General features: G+C 51.4%; 1 long non-coding RNA gene across 1 annotated transcript; it reads right to left on the bottom strand.

Annotated features, from left to right (window-relative positions):
- Positions 1–303: 303 nt before the first annotated feature.
- Positions 304–12,892, bottom strand: LOC116661702. The gene is made up of 3 exons (XR_004317609.1): positions 12,883–12,892; positions 1,609–1,672; positions 304–329 (listed from the first exon to the last, which is right to left on the bottom strand). It is a non-coding gene; the product is annotated as an uncharacterized LOC116661702 (long non-coding RNA).
- Between the last annotated feature and the right edge of the window lie 2,793 nt (positions 12,893–15,685).

Genomic DNA, 15,685 nt, shown 5'->3' on the forward strand with positions numbered 1-15,685 from the left:
CAGGGGAGGCGTCCAAGCGAAGATGAGGCAGACACTGGAATGCTGTTGCCACAAGCCGAGGAAGCCTGGGAGGACACGGACACACGCACCCACTCACACACGACAGCCTCACAGCCCGGTTCTGACTCTGTGGCCCACAGCACTCCCTGCATGCATGTCTTGTCCATCCTTGCCCTCTCTGCCAATGTGCACAGCAGTCCATGCAGAGTCTTGGTGGCTTCACTCTGCATGACTTCAGCATGGGCTCCAGCAGACAGAGTTTGCAGTAAATTAACAGTGCTGGTGAGCATCATTGCAGTGGGGTGAATGTTCCCTTCAATTTGTTAAAGCTTCTGAAAAAAAATCAAAATTAGAAACTACACTCCCAAATAAATGGGAAAGTGTCTCCACATGTAACTTAAGGGATTTGACTTCACATTCTTCTTTTCTTACTTTGGAAAGGGAAGCAGCTCTTTATATTTGAAGATGAAATTCAAGGCCCACTAAATAAACACCCTATTCAGCTCCATCTCTACCTCCTTCAAAAGAACAAAGCCTTTTAAATACTTTTTAAAGCAATCTCAGCATACAGCTCAGAAGAACTAAAACAATTATAAAAACTCACTTCTCAGAAAAACAGCTCATCAAATGTCAAAAGCTGGTTGTTAATGAGCTGGCTGTGGGCAGGATGAAGATGAGGTGGCTGCCTCCTATGGATGTGGAGCTAGGGGCACACATGTCCAGGCCACCTTCCTGTCACTTGGCCAGCCCTGCTCAGGCCGACTTCCTGAGTGAAGCCCCCTGGCAGAGAGCTGGAAGGAGGCGCACTTGACCAGGACATTGTCAGATGCAATGATAACATAACCCGCACTGACCCAGGCAGGTCCACGTGGCGTCACACACACTACTCCTAACCTACCAAGGGCAGACGTCATCCGTGTACATCTGATGTGCGGAGTGGCACGCACACGGGGCAGGCACGCAGCACTGCCTCTGACACCTTCCACACCATTTTCTCTGATGAGCTCAGCCTCTCGGGTTTCCCCTCCTAACCATAAAAGTGATTTCTGAAGCCTGCCCATGCTGTGAATACAGCTGACACTGGAGCCCCAAGAAAAATCCCTGGCCTCCTGGACGGTCTCACCAAGATCTCAACATCCCAAGGTCTGAAAAAGTCCTGAAGCCCTCCTCCCACACCCTGCACCTCCTTCACCTTGTGGTCACGCTAAACTCCCACCTCCACTTTCCCTCAGGTAGTAAAGTACTGACTTACTACTCGGCAATACATGCCTGACAGCGGGACCTCAGTGGGTAAGGTGACAGAAGGAAAAAGCTGTGCTCTGGTGGGGCAGGGTAACACCCACTCCTCCAGGCACTGGCTCACTACCTCAGAAACCGGCTCAGGGCCCCCAGAAAGCCCGCCAGCTGCGAGGACACAGACAGCCCTGCCCTCTCCCTCCCACCACACTGTCTCCAAGGAAAACAGGAATCAAATCCAACAGAATCACCGGGGACCGGTTTAAAACTGACCTTCCGGGGAAGCCTGGTCTACAGAGATGCTCTCACTCCCAGATGAAAGGATGGCCGGCCAGCACGTGCCCACAGCTTGCCAGGCCCTCCGGCACCCACCGGAGTCATCTTCTGTGTCCGAGTCCTCTGTGGAGGGCTGCGTGGAGGCCAGCAGCTCCGCCAACTACAGGTCATACTTCCCCTCCTTTCCCATCCTGTATGAGTTGGTGTTGCCCGTGTCCCTCTGGACCATGATCCACCCGTCCTCTCCAAGTTCACCGATGACACAGCCAAGGCCAGGAGAAGGTCTGTCCTGGGGAAGCCAAAACAGAGACTGGTTAAGAGGGTCCAGGCCGGCCTGTCACATGAATATGGCCTATAAGGGTGGCTGCAGCATTGGCACAGGCTGCGTGTCCATAGAGGGCTCCAGACCCGCTACAACACGTACAGCTCACGCCGTCACCACGCAGCTCACACCATCACTGCACAGCTGACACCGGGGCTAACTTGCCCATGCTCCTTTACCGAAGAGGTAGCTGGGAAGGTGTCACCTCAGTCGGCATCCTCTCTAAGCCAATGCAGATGTGAAACTTTCCAGCCTGGTCCTGCCACCCAGCTCCTTGGCCCCTGGATCCCTCTCGGGGCTTCACGAGGTCAGAACCTCAAAGAAGCACCAGCACCGCCTCATTCCCCCTCATTCTTCAGGTTTTCTCTGACCCTAGAGTGAACCTTCACCTCCCATTTCTATGAGTAAGAGCTGTTTTTAGGATGCTGCTGCCTGTTCTGGACACCGATTCTGAGACGATTCTCAGGAGTCGTGTGCTTAAGAGTGAGGCTGAGAACACCAGGATGTGAGAAGGCAGCTCCACATCATAGGAAGGTGAACGCAGTCCTGCGCGAGCGGCCAGGGCAGTGGTGCAGGGCCCGGCCCCTGACCTCCACCCGGGGTGATCCTGTAGAGACGTGGGAGGAAGGAGCTCGGGGTAGAAGACAAAAGGTGGGCACCCCCAAGCCAGCGCCTGCTGCCGCCCAGCCAGGGCGCTGACAGGCATGTGGCCATCAGCTCGTAGAGGCCACGCCAGAGCTTTCTCGACCCAATTATTCGGATAAGGTGCGCTCTCTCCTGCTCACTGTCTCGTTTTGGGCTGCACCCCTAGTTGAGCCCATGCCAGGAGTTCTCTGAAAACAGTCCCCACTCCTCACAGACCTGATCGGGGCCCCACGACAGGCCGCTGCTGCTCCCTCCTTGTTTGGAGCCTCTAGTCACCTGCCTCGGAGTTGGTACTTTGTCATGAGTCAGTCACACACATCCTGAGAGAAGGTAGGGACTGACTCCAGGTTCCATCCAGCCAGGATGTGCAGAATATGACTAACATGCAGCTCATGTGTTTGGGTCAAATCTCTAAGCACCTGATCGCCCCATTTCCAGTCCACGCCTCTCATGACCCTGGTTCCGATCTTCATCACGGCAGTCAGCTCCAGGCCAGAAACCGGGAGCTGCACCGGGGCTGTTTCCTTCCGAGTCTCTCCCAGAACTGTAGCGGGAGATCCTCGGGCAGACGTGTTCACGGCTTCTTCAACATTATCACAGCTGGGGCCTATCGGAGCACCAAAAACAGCAGCTGAGCCAATCAGGAGTCACAGTTTCCTAATCTTAATATATTTTTAAAATAATTATTAAGTATTAATGAAGATAGTAACTTTAAAGACTCCATAGTGTATGTTTTTAATCAGTACAATAAATACTATGAAAAATTTGCTGATGAGAATTAAATTTTGGAAAACGCAAGGGGAGGACAAAATATCTAAATGTGTATCAGAAGTTGTAAAAGATAAAAAAAAGCTACTCAGAAAAGACATTTACTCTCTTTCTAGGGATTACGACCTGCTCCTTAAAAAACAAAATGCTCTAAAGTTAGAAAGACACGCACTGAGGTGGAGGTCAGCTCAGCGGCAGAGGGCACACTCAGCACACAGGCGGCAACGGGTTCAACAAGCCCTGGGACCTCCATTAAAATAAAGAAACCTAATTACCCCCTGCAAAAAACAATAGGTAGATGTAGATATATAAATTTTAAAAAAAAACGAACAAATAGAATATTTAAAAAAAAGAAAAACATGCATCACGTATTTTTATTACAATAGAAAAAAGATAACCACCTCACTGTGTAACAGTGAGACATGAGCCAGCTTTAATTACGGTACTGGGAACAGACAAGCTAACAGAGCAGGCCCGAGACTGCTGTCCTTGGGAAGACCTGCTTGCAAGGCTGCCCTCCAGTGGCCTCTGATAACCTGGATTTTGCGAGGGCTCCCACCATCCCCTAACTGCCAAGAATGCGTCCCTGGGCCTCAACTGTCTGCATAGCCCACATGGTGTCTGCTGAAACCTGCTTCCTTCCAGGGGCTGGAACTTACCTGAGCGCCAGGCAGACGTGCCTACACGACCCGCCTCACTGAAAGCCCAGGGCACCGAGTCTCACCACTGTGCCCGCGAAGACGATACTTCACATGTGTGCTCACAGCGCCTTGCTGGGGGGACGAAGGGCATCCTGTGCGTCTCCCCTGGGAGAGGACGTCCGTCTGGTTTCCCCCAGACGTTGCCCACATGCCTTCTCCCTTTGCTGATTTTCCTTTCTTCTCTTTCACTATACTAAATCTCAGCCCTGAGGATGACCATATCTAGAGTCCTGTGAGGCTTGTTAGTGAATCACTGAACCTGGGAGTGCGCTCAGGAACAGGGAGGGCAGAGCTGGGATTCTCTAGAACAGCCCTGACTCAGTCAAGTATTGCAAAAGCCTTGTTCAGTAAAAGGAAGAATGAAGGGTGGGACACGATGAATCTGGTCCCTGGTGGCCACGCAATCATCCACAGTATAAAACGGAAGCTAAGCTGTCAGGTGAGAGAAGTAGAATGCACCAATGTATTTGAAATCAGTAAATGCAACCCCAGGAGTCGGCCTGCTGGCCTCAGTGAGGGAAAGTGCACCCCTGGTGACCCCGTGGTCTCCCTTCTCCCCCCAGGTGGGAGGAAAAAGCACCCCAACATTCCCAAAGATGGACCCGGGTGGGTCAAAAATGTTAAAGTTTGTGTCCCTCTCTCCTCCAAGAGGGAGAAGTAAAGGTTATTCAATTCCAGGCCTGGCCGGGGAGAGTGTTGCTCAGTGGCGCAGGGTGCGCATGAGGTCCTGGGTTCAATCCCCAGTACCTCCATTAAAAAATGAATAAATTATATATTAAAACAATCCCAGGACTGAAGAAAAGCTTTAGATAAACTGGAGGAAAAAATCTTTTCTTCAGCCTCGCAGTGTCCCTGTGAGGCTCCAGGACAGGGAGGGGTGGCAGCTGTACTGTTAACCCTATAACTGCTGAATCTGCTGCTAAAGGTTTGAACACATTCTACGGTAAGAAAAAAGGAGTATTTTTTTTAAGTGGCCTTGTATTTTGTGGCTATTATATGTGAATGTATGCATAAAAATCAATGTAAATTATATGCTTATCATTTCATATATGAAAGAGAAACCACCCTGATGAGGGAAAATGACAAATACAGATATGTATTCACTGGACACAATTCCCTGGTTTTTTACAGCCAGTAGCTGGGTTGGAATTTAAACTCGAGTGTGACTAGCAGAAAAAGCCCCCATAATTAATGATGTGTGCTATGATTTTTGAATGACATATGCAATGACTTTTGCATGATGGCCATTCTAATTGGTGTGAGATGATAACTTATCTAGTTTTAACTTGTATTTCCTTGATAATTAGCAACACTGAGCATTTTTTCATGTGCCTATTGGCCATTTGTATGTCTTCACTGGAGAATCGCTTGTTTATGTCTTTGCCCAGTTTGAATTGGGCTGTTTGTTTTTTGTTATTAAGATGTATGAGCTGTTAAACTTAAAGGCTAATTAAACTTATAGCAAAGGAAACTGCACAGCAAAGGAAACCATAAGCAAAACAAAACGACAACCTACAGAATGGGAGACAGTATCTGTAAATGATTCAACTGATAAACACTTAATTCCCAGAATATATAAACAGTTCATAAAATTTAATAACAAAAAACAAGCAACCCAATCCAACAATGGGCAGAAGACCTAAAGAAGCAATTCTGCAATGAAGACTACAAATGGCCAATAGGCACATGTAAAAATGCTCAGTATCACTAATTACCAGAGAAATGGAAATCAAAACTACAAAACACCAGTCAGAATGGCCTGTCACTTCAAAGTTCATGCATGATAAATGCTGAAGAGGGTGTGGAGAAAAGGGAACTCTTACACTGCTGGCAGGAATGTAGTTTGGTGTAGCCATTATGGAAAACAGTATGGAATTTCCTCAAAAAACTAAAAATAGACTTACACTATGATCCAGCAATCCCACTTCTGGGTATATATTCAGAGGAAACTCCAATGCAAAAAGGTACCTGCACCCCAGTATTCATAGCACCACTATATATATAATAGCCAAAACGTGGAAGCAACCTAAATGAAGAAACAGGTGACTGGATGAAGATGAACTAGTGTATTTATACAATGGAATACTACTCTGCCATTAAAAAGGTTAAAAGAGTGCTATTTGCAGCAATATGGATGGACCTAGAGATCATCATTCTTAGTGAAGTGAGCCAGAAAGAGAAAAATACCAAATGATATGACTCAGATGTGCAATCAAAAAAAGGACAACACTATGAACTCATCTACAGAACAGAAACAGGTTCACAGACTTGGTTAACAATCTTATGGTTACCAGGGAAATGGGGTGGGAAGGGATAAATCTGGGAGTTTGAGATTTACAAATATTAGCCACTAAATGTACAACAGTTTTTTTTAAGTTTCTTCTGTATACCACAGAAACCTATGTTCAAAATCTGGTAGTAACCTATACTGGAAAAGCCACTACAGCCACCAACTGAGGAAGCAAGAGAAGAAAGAAGGAGAGTGAGTTACCCTAGGCTAGAGCCCGGTCCTCCTAAAGTTCCTTTCCTGATGCTGACACTGCCTCCTGACCACACTGCACCCTCCTCCCAGGAGCAGGCTGACATGAACACATGCTTCCTGTGAACCTGGGGCAGCAGAGGCCGCCCCCAGGACAGGCCCCTGGGAGATGGAGCAAGTCCACTTGCCACCTGGAGGAGGGTCAGCACCCCTCCCCCCGCCGCCCTCTAACCGCAACCGCACCTGCCTTCCGGAGCCAACTGACCTGGAAAAGTGTCCCATGAACTTGGGGCTGTGGCAGGGAGAGGGGCACTGCCCTTGGCAAACTGGTCGATTTGTCCCCATCTTCCCCGCAGCATGGCCTGGAGGCAGACTCTACTGTCCCAGGCATGTCCCCAGGTCAGCCTGCTCCCGGGAGGCGGGCTCGGTGTGGTCACAGGCAGCAGAAACAACCAGGGGTTTAGGGGTCTGCCCATGCAAGTCTATGGATTTGTTTCAAACTCCCCTGCGGCCTGTCCTGGTCTCGGCCTCTGATAACCCAGGATCGCGGGACTCAGTTTACAGGTCAGCCTGCTCCTGGAAAGCAGCAGCTGTGCTGTCAGGGGATGGAGGCGGCGATGGTGGGACTGGGGCTGCCCTGTGCAAGCACGGGGATTTGCTGCCACTTTCCGCTGTCGCTACCACCGCCCTCGCACACTCACCGCACCGTGCCCTCCTCCCAAAAGCAGACTGACCTGTAACCTGAGTCCTGCAAACCTGGGGCTTTAGAGGCCGCCCCCAGGACAGGCCGTGGGGTAGATGGGAGCAACTTGACAGTTCCCAGGAGCAGACCCCTCTCCCTGCTGCTGCCAGGGTACTGCCACCCCTGGCCCCTGACAGCCCCGCACCTGTCTCCCGCGAGCAAGCCATGATCTGAGGGCCGGAGGGTAGTGCTCCAGGGCCTTCTAGTGCCCTCCCACCTCCCGGGGCTGCACCCGCTTACCCAAACCCGGGTACAAGCGGCAGCAAAGAAACGGGGTTCAGGGACTACTAACTGGGCGAAGGCACCACGAACTATGGTGGCGGCCCACACCAGCCTCAGGGTCCTAACGGTCAGCGTGGCTGGGCCTCACCCATGCACCCCTCCCTGTGCTCCTCCCCAGCTGGGCAGCCCAGGCCTCACCCGCCGGCTCCCTGACCTACACGCCCCCACCAGCACCCCCTTACCTGCCCAGCAATGGCAGCGGAGGCGACGGCAAGCAGCGGCCCAGACCCCAAGCCTCGTTCCTCCTCAGGAGCTGGTCCAATAGCACCCGGCTCCCGTCCGGCTTCGACACAGGCCGGGCGGGGTCAGGCATCTGCGCATCTGCACCCCTCCTCCTCAGGCCTGCAGCGCGGACGCTCGGGGTGGGGCTCCCACTGTCTGGTTCTCTGTGAGTGGGGCCCAGCCGGCAGGGGCGGGCTAGGTCAGTAGAGCGGGCCCACCCCTCTGCCCGCCCTGCTGGGTCTCCATCCCCAATGACCCCACTCCGTCACCGACCAGGTCCTGGCTCAACCAGGACCACCACCGGCCCTGGGCCAGGCCACACACCCCAGCCCCACTCCCCTTGCTTGCCCCCCAACCTCCAGGCCAGGCCCAGTCTCAGACTGCACCCCCACGACGGGGCTTCTTGTCACAAGGAGGTCCCTACCCCCACACTCCACCCCTGCTAGTACTAACCTTTGGCCCTCAAACCCCAAGCATACTCCTCATGCCTCACTGCAGGACCCCCAACATTCTGATATGGTCCCCTTCACCCCTCAGCCTGTCCTAACTGCGGGATCCCCCTCACTCAGAGTGCACCCCTACCTGGAGCTGACACCCTCACCCCTTACCCCGTGAGTGGGGCGATGAAGTCTGGGCTCTGGTCACCATGGTGACTGCCACCAGTGGGGATCTGGCCTAGTGTGCACAGCACAGTCTGAGGCTACAGGGCACAGCAGGCCAGGCTGGGGGCAGTTCCAATTCCAGCTCAGGCACTCTAACCCCCACACCGTGCCTCATCTGAGCCTGGGGGTCAGGGTGGTCCTGGGCTGCCTGCCACTGGCCTGTGGGCCTTGGGTGGCCCGGATGGTGATCCGGACCCTGAGAGTGGAGGCACAGGAACCTGTGAGAGGGTAAGGGTGCAGCTGAGCCTGGAGATGGACAGTAGGCAGTGGGCTGTGTGAATCGGGCTATGTGTGTGGCCTGAGCTCAGCCCAGGTGGTTGCAGGGACCACGTTCATTCACGCCGTGGCAGAGGGAAAAGGGACAGGAGATTTGAAAGTGTCCTTGTTAGGAGCCCAAGGCTGGAGAGCCAAGCAGGCAGCTGCACTAGCCAGGCCACCTTGGAACCAGTCATGACGCTGGTCCCTTGCACTGGGGAGACTGTTGATGGGCCAATGAGAAGTTCCTTGTCCGCCTCCGCCCCGCCATATAGTTTACAGGCAATTGAAGGGACTTTGACAGGTAATTTTAATCACTGGTAATTGTTACTTTCTCTGTGGGAGATCAGGTCCACAGTCATGGTGAACCTGGCAGGGCTCCTGCCTGAACCCCAGCCTGGGCAGAGGAGGACCCACCTGGAAACAACCTCTTACCTCTCACCAAAAGGCACTATAGTAGAAAAAAACAAATCTGACTACTAAATCTGTTCCTTTTCCTTCTACCCTGTGCCCTGTTTTCTAGGCTTAGTCTCACTAGCTCTGCAGCTTTTGTAAAACAATGTTGCCTTTAGCCTGAAATATACAGGACAGCCTATTCTCAGGGCTCTGACCTTTAAGGATATGAACACTTTTGCACTCCTATAAAGATAACAAGTTGCAGAATAGGGAATAACCTTTGTTTTGTTGGAGGATTTACAGGGGCACCATAACCTGACCCACATGGACAGCTGCAAAGGATTCCAAAAACAAAGAATTCCTGCACTAAGAAGTTTGCAACAACCAACCACAGCCCCTCCCCTTTTTAGTAGAAAAGGAGACTAAAGTCTGACTTGGGGAAGATGGTTCTCCAGGACATTAGTAGGCCATGTTCTTGGTCTACAGCTGTCCACATGGGTCAAGTCATGGTGCCCCCTGTAAAACCTCTAACAAAACAAGCTACTTTCTATTCGGCAACTTGCTGTCTTTGTATCAGTGCAAAAGTGTTAATCTGCTTAAAGATCAGAGCCTTGAGAACAGGCTCTCCTGTTTACCAGACAGACGAGACTAAGCCTAGAAAACAGGGCACAGGGTTAAAGCCACAGGAAGAGATCTAATATGGAGTCAGATTTGTTCTTTTCTATTATGTATCATCTATTTTTATGGTTTAAGTCTACAAGAATTAAGTTTAGCCTTTTCCCATTTTAAGTTGTGCAGTTTAGGAGCATTAAGTGCACTCACAATGCTGTGAGATCAGCACCTCTGTCTGGTTTCAGACTATTTCCTTCCTCAAAGTAAAAGCTTGTATCCAAAGCTCACCCCACATCCTCCCTCCCCCAGCCCGTGACAAGCCCTCATCCCCTTTCTCCGTCTTTACCTATTCTGGAGTTTCCCTATCAATGAAATAGTAAAAGGTGGCTTTTTTTTTTCTGCCCACATATCTTAAGCTGGGACGGGTGAATTTTTTTGTTTTTAAATGAATTAGCATTTTTGTATTTTCAGAGGAAAATCCAGATCGATTATAGATGAGACATACTAAATGAAGCCTTTTTAGTAACTATGTGCATAATTTTGGGGTAGGCACTGCTGTTCTAAGTGTGAAACCAGAGCCAGAGGGAGATGCTTAGCTCTTCCTGTGGCAAAATAAAACCAAAAAACAAACAAAGACCAAGAAAGACAGCTGGAAAGACAAATTACAACCTGGAAAAAACATTGTTCATGACCCGAGGTCAGAGAAAGGTTTCACACACATGAGGTCTAAAAACCTCTCAAAACCCAGTGTTCTGAAAAGAAACAGAACACACACAAGCAGTTCCAATGAGAGGCAGTGCAGGTGGCCAGTGTGTGTTAGAGATGCTCGACTCTCAGGTGAGGACACATGCACACGGACCCCCTGCGAGGCAATGCTGGTCACCATCACACTGGCAGGGCTTTAGCCTGGTGACAACCAGCCCTGGTGACAACGTGAGGAGGCAGAGGCCCCAGCAGATCCCCTAGAGGGAAGAGTGAACAGACACTCCTCTCTGGGGGAACAGGGTACAGGAGTCATCAAATGGCCACAGGTGCATCCCTTCCCCAGCAGTGCTGATCCTTAGAGCTGACCCCATCAAAGTGCTTGCACAACTTTCAAAGATGTTTTTTCTTCAGTAACATGAATTTAAAACAATCAGTATGTCATCAAGGCATTTTCAGCAGTGACCTGCCCTGGGTTCTAAAAATACACACACATAAATACACACATATACACATAAATATATACACACATTCATAGAGGAAAGAGACAGGCAGACTGAAACACAGAGAGACAAAGAGAGACAGAAGACAGACAGAGAGGCACTGAAAGAGAGAGAATGAACACTGGAGATGGGAATGAGTGGAAGTCACACACATTTTCACAAGTCAGTCTACATGTCAGAACCTGGTCCCAGTGTCCACCACCCTGCAGAGGAGTGTGTTGGAATCACACAAGGATGTGTGACCAGAAGGTAAAAAAGCAGGGAGCCACTGTGGGGCAGCCCACCCCAGAGGCCGAGATGGGACACTGGGCCTGAATCTGACACGACAGAATGACCTAGGAGGTTGCATGCTGGAACGGATGATGTCAGAGTTGTGTTTAATTTCAACCCGCCAACAGGGAGCTGGGAAGCAGGCGGCAAGGAGGGTGACTTTCCCCAGAGCACAGGGCAGACCCCGGCCTGTGTGGGGTGTGCCCTGTGCTCCACCAGCCCTCTGTGGGGCCTTTCCTTTGCTTAGTCTGTGCATGAGCTCCCTGTGAAGCCAGGCCACAGGGCTGACAGGTGCGGTAGGTGTTTATGGGTCTAGAGACAGGATGGCTCCCCCAGGAAGCAGGGGCCAGAATGATGCCCACTGGGCTGATGGGGGAACTGGAGAGACCCTGAGAGGCAGGTGGCTTGTCCAGGGTGACAGCACTGCTAGTGGGGGAGCCAGGTCTGAACCCAGCTCGGTCCTGAGAGCTGCGGGCCTGGCTGCATCCAGGCCTCCCCAGCACTATAAGGAGGGCCGAGTTGGTGTCACTGTGTGTAGACATGGCATGGGGTGGGAAGTGAGCCATCGGCGGCTCAGAGAGGCCCTTGGGGAGCTCTGTGTAAGGAGGAAGCTTGGGGAAGGGGACCCCAGGAAGTCACCTCACTTCCCTGGCAATAGAACCCAACAGAACTTGGAACCTAGGTCACCAGGCACCCGCTCTGTAGAGAAGCCCCCTTAGCTCACTTGGTTGGTCAATTCAGCTCAACTCAAGACATGTTCTGCTGCACCCCGAGATCCTGAGGTAGCGGCCCTCGGAGAGCCCGCAGTGACGGCCTTTGTCAACAGTGCAGACAGTGGTTCAGGTCTCACCTCAGGCGCCTCTGGCCTTTTGGCCAGAGGGACGAAAGGTAACACAGGGAGGCCCAGAGCAGGCCAGCCCAGGCCAGGCCACCACTCAGATCCCACCCGGGTAGCCCCACAGCCCCTTCCTGACTGGTGGAGGTGGGGCAGTCATGTTGGGGGGGGTCCTGCCTCAAGCAAGAGCAGGCTGAGGAAGGGTCAGAGCCCTGGGGGGCCGGTCACATCCACAACCCGGGTCCAAGCTGGCAGGCAGGATTGTGGAGAGCCAGGGTAGGGCCCTGCTGCCCGAGGTGGCGCCCATGCCCTCTGGGTGTGTCTCTTGCCTCCCGGGTGAATCAGTTGACCAAGGACCCAGTCTGATCTAGCAGTAGAGGGTCGAGTAGGGCAGAAGCAGGAGTGGCCCTGGCCGGGCAGGGCTCTGAGACCTCCGGGCCGGGCCGGCTGCCAGTCACTGTCTTTGCAGAGCCAGACACCGCAGGATCCAGGGAACCAGGACACCCATGCCACCTCCCCGAGTGAGGGGCTGGTGTGCCACACTTTGGAGGGCCAGCGCAGGCTCTGGATGAGTCTGGATACAGAGGGCTCCACACCACCACGGCCTCCTGCCCAGACACCACCCAGGTCTCTCCCCAGGACCTTGCCTGGGGCTGAGGGGCAGCTCAGCACCCCCGGCTCTGACCTGGAGCACCGTGCCCACCTCCCGGGGAGTCAGGTAGAGGACCAGGAGCCCCCCAAAGCAGAGCCCAAAGGTTAGAATGGCGGGGCTGGTGCATGTGTGTAGGTGAGGGAGGTCCGAGGGCTGGGCCACATAGGGAGGCGTCCCCAAAGGCTGCTGTTGGGACCAGAGCAAAGACTGTCCTCAGACCACCTGTCTGGAAGAATTCAGTCACAGAAAACATCCTGTGGGCACTTGCTGGGTGGGAGCTGTCTGCAAAGCTCTGGGAAGATTTCTGTCCTTGAAAAGTCACATCGAAAGAGGCACGTGGGTACATTTTTCCTCTCTCACAGCATGAGCACTTCCACTAGACTTAAAGCTCTCTCCACGTCCAACAGTTACAGGTCCAGAGCAGGCGGGGGCAGGGGAAGATGCCAGAGACCAAAAACAGGACCACCAGTATCCAGCAGGAGACCGCGAGCTCCCTCCTGCTGCTCCTGCTGAACTTCAAGATCCTGCTGCTTCTGAAGATCCTGCAGCTCCTGCTGATGTTGCTGCTCCTGAAGATCCTGCAGCTCCTGCACCTGCACCTGGACCGCTGGGCAGTGGAGAACCAGTTCAGGCATCATCATCCCCTAGGGCTGAGCCCCCTCTGCCCCCACCTACACCTTCTTCTCCAAAATCCCACCATGAATCCCCTCCCCCACCCGAACTTGACTTTCCTACCCCTGAAGTTGTTTTTGTTTTGTTCTTCTTTAGTTTAGTTTGTTTGTTTCACATCATTTATGGCATCCTTTATTTTTCCATTTTCCATTTCCTTTAATAAAATATAGATTTTTTTCCCTTTTTAATTGTGCAATTCAGGAGCATTAAGTGCATTCACATGCTGTGCGACCATCACTACCATCGAGTTTTATGCTATTTCTTTCCTCAAAATAAAACCCTGGACCCAAAGCGAGCACTCCCCTTCCTTCCTCCCCCAGCCCCTGACAACCCTGAGTCCTCTTCCTCTCTAGGGGTCTTTACCTCTCCTGGGTGTTCCCTATGAGTGAAATCATAGGAAAGGTGGCGTTTTGTGCCTGCCCACATGGTTTAAGCAGGGGCTGGTGAATTCTTTTCATTTCACTTGAAATAGCATTTTCCACTTTTTACTTTTCCTTCCCCCAGGAACTTCCTAACAACATACCCTAAACAGGCTTGCACACACGTCTTTGTCTTAGGATCTGCTTCTGGGGGAGCTCAGCCTGAGACAATCCCCACAGAGCTTATCAAAGCACTAACGTATTAATGCTGGCTTTTTGATTTCTTCTCTGTATATTATCTCATCGATGAAGTCACAAGTGATTTTAGGGACGGAACTACACTTATTGCATCATCAGTTTTCCTCACCGTCTGCAGAGCAGAGCAGAGTTTTATGTAGGAGGGGGAGTGTGAGTCAACTTTCAGTTCCAAAGTTTTCCATTATGTTGCAAGTTTTCATTTCTACTACCTGGAGTTTAGGAAACGGGACACTCATGAGTTTACTAAAAAGCATGTAAAGTACGTAAATACCATCCATATAAGGTATGTCATTGGAGCCCAAGCTCTGGTTTGGCTTACATCATTTTTCTACATATCCACCAAAGGGGGGGTCAGCTGGGAGATGGCAGCCTATGCTGTTGGGAGTCAGTGACTGAACATAACGTGCAGGCTTATCCTTTTGAAGCGGAAGCTTGAAGGGTATCTGGCTGTTATTTATAGCAGTTCACAATGTCATAGGGTCAGAGGGACCTTGGGACCATCTGGCATCTGACCTTCTATCCAGCTGGTAATTTGCAAGGAGGTCAAGGTAGTCTTAACATTTCAAGTAAGAAAGTGAAAACACCTTGGTAAACAAGATGAAGAAAAAACCAAGTGGAAAAGCGTCGCCCATCAGAGTCTATGTCCATTTTCTTGGATCCTCTGTGTGTTAAGGTCTTTATGCTTTGGAGATGGATGACCTGGGCCCCACCTCCATCACCAGTAATTAGTATTTGAAAAGTCACTCCTCTTCCAACCTCAGCTTCCTTATCTGTCAAACAGGGAAACAGTAAAGGAATCAACGTCATAAAGGGGTTGTGAGGGTTAGAGTAAATGAGGGAATTACTGAGTCCTGTGTCCAGCATGGTGTCGGCACCTCCAAGCCCCACTGCCGTCATCATCCCGTCAGGGCCCCGCAGCTTCCGCATGACAAGTGGGGGGCGGCGCCCACGGGAGTGTTGAACAGCGCCCGCTGAGTGAACAGATGCTCTGGCTCACCGGGAAAGTGTGCCGGCGTGGGGAGTGGCAGGTCTTCCGGGCCCTCCGAGAACCTAAGTGTGGCTGCTGGACCTCTGACCGGTCTTCTCTCTGTGTAACTTTATGAACTCCTCTCAATGGGTCCACCTTAAGCAAAACTCTAAAGCTGGTGATGTTTTTCTTTGGGCTTCACTATATTTCCCTTCCTCTCCTTTTCCCTGGAGTCGAAGCTCCTCCCACCCTCTCCCAGTGCTTCCTTCTTAGTGAACATTTCCTTTCAACTGAGGCTTGCCTCAGTTACTATCTCAATGAAAATGTCTCACCTTTCAGTCAAACTAAAGAGTTAAGAATGTTTGCATTTCGTCAGCTCTCAGTGTCTTAATCCAGAAGAATATGTCTTACTGTCTAATTTCATGCTTTGGGGAAGTTGGGTGAACAGGCGTGTGGACATTCATGGGTGAGCTTGACCCGAGTCTTCAAATCAGCAGCAGGATGTGTGGAGGTGACATCAGGGAACCCAGCGGTTCTCATGTTTATCCATCACTGTCCTGGGTTGAACAGTGTCCTCCCAAGAGTCACATCGTATTTAAAAAGACAGTCTTTGCAGATATAATTAGGATGTAAGTTAAAATGAGGCCATACTGGGCTAGGGTGGGCCCTTAATTCAACCACTGGTGTCTTTATAAGAGAACAGAGACTGATGCACAGACACATGGGGAAGAGAGGCCAGGAAGACAGGTGGATGACGGGTTACCCTCCACATCACGGAGTGATTCTCTCCGAGCTCCGGAAGTGATGTGACTCCGATGACCCCACGCTGCTGGATTCTGGGTTCAGGACTATGAAAGAAATGAATTTGT

The sequence above is a fragment of the Camelus ferus genome, chromosome 36 (assembly GCF_009834535.1).
Source record: "Camelus ferus isolate YT-003-E chromosome 36, BCGSAC_Cfer_1.0, whole genome shotgun sequence".
NCBI classification, from domain to species: domain Eukaryota; kingdom Metazoa; phylum Chordata; class Mammalia; order Artiodactyla; family Camelidae; genus Camelus; species Camelus ferus.